The 1209-nt window shown below is 73.8% G+C and overlaps 1 non-coding gene across 1 annotated transcript; it reads left to right on the top strand.

Moving 5' to 3' along the window:
- The first annotated feature begins 666 nt into the window (after window positions 1-666).
- On the top strand, window positions 667-738 carry TRNAA-AGC. The gene has a single exon. It is a non-coding gene; the product is annotated as a tRNA-Ala (tRNA).
- Window positions 739-1209: the final 471 nt, after the last annotated feature.

Here is a 1209-nt window from a genome sequence, read left to right as displayed (position 1 = left end):
CGTGCGTCCGAGCCGCTCGGAACAGAGCGTGTCGCGGCCGGCTCCTGGCGGTGTAGGCTCCCCCTCCGCGCTCCGGGGCCGTGAGCTACGCGGGAGGTCAGGAGCCTCTTCGAGCCGGTCCCGGCTGCCTTGCCGTCCCCGGGGACTCGTGCAGCGGCCCCGCGGCGCCCTGCGGGAGGTGCCGCCCCCGGGGTCTGCGGGCGGCTGGGGCGGGCGGGTTTTGCAGACCCGGACTCCGCGGGAGGCGCCCCCTTCCGCGCTCGCGGCCGTCGGTGCGGGCTCCGGCCGCGAGAGGGCGCTGCGCGGGCCGCCTCGCCTGGGGCTCCCGCTCCCGGGACACCGCGCTCCCTCCGTCCGCGACTCGCCGCGGCAGGTGCGTCCCCCGCGGGCGCTCCACGCGCGGCCGCCCCGGCCCCGCCGCACTTCGGCTGCTCCGCCCTCCGGCCGCCCTTTCCCGCACCGAGGCCGCCTCCCGGGCCTCACGTCCCCGGCAGGTGGCGACCGGAGTGAGGTCCGCGGACCGTACGGGGACCGTCGTGGACGCCGCACGCCGGAGTCTAGGACGGGAGGCCCAGGGCTGACCCCAGCGCGGAGATCCGCCGTCCGCCGCGGCTGCATCGGCCGAGCGGAGCCATAGCGGCGCTGCCGAGCCCTTCCGAAGCGCGAGGGGGTGTAGCTCAGTGGTAGAGCGCGTGCTTAGCATGCACGAGGCCCCGGGTTCAATCCCCGGCACCTCCACTTTTGAGATCGCTGTTTCTGCTGCAATTTTTGCCCCACCCACCCCGGTCGCCTCATCATTTGTCTGCTGCTCGCTTATTCTCTCCTTTCGTTCCCCTGCAGTTCTTCGAAGGCGCACGGAAAACGAGGAGAGGGCGCGCGGCTCGGTCCGGGCCCGGGCAGCCCCCGGCTGCCAGGTCTGCGGGCACCTGCTCGCCCCGTGCCAGGTCTGCGGGCACCTGCTCGCCCCGTGCCAGGTCTGCGGGCACCTGCTCCCTCCGGAGCCCCAGCCCCGAGAACACGCCGCACCCAGTTAAGCAGCGCGTCCCCGGGGGTCCCTCTCGCAGCTACCGAAGAACAAGGAGCTCGAAAAGGGAAAAGGGAAAAGCAGAAGCAGGGGAGCCGGGTACGGGACATTGTCCTCAGCGGGCCTGGCCTTCTGCCCCGGAGCCCTCCCTCCCGCCTCCCCACTCCCGGGCCTGCGCCCCTTCC

This window comes from Neovison vison, chromosome 1 (genome assembly GCF_020171115.1).
Source record: "Neovison vison isolate M4711 chromosome 1, ASM_NN_V1, whole genome shotgun sequence".
Classification (NCBI taxonomy): domain Eukaryota; kingdom Metazoa; phylum Chordata; class Mammalia; order Carnivora; family Mustelidae; genus Neogale; species Neogale vison.
The sequence above is the reverse complement of the archived record's forward strand: the minus strand, read 5'-3'. Positions and strand labels throughout refer to the sequence as shown.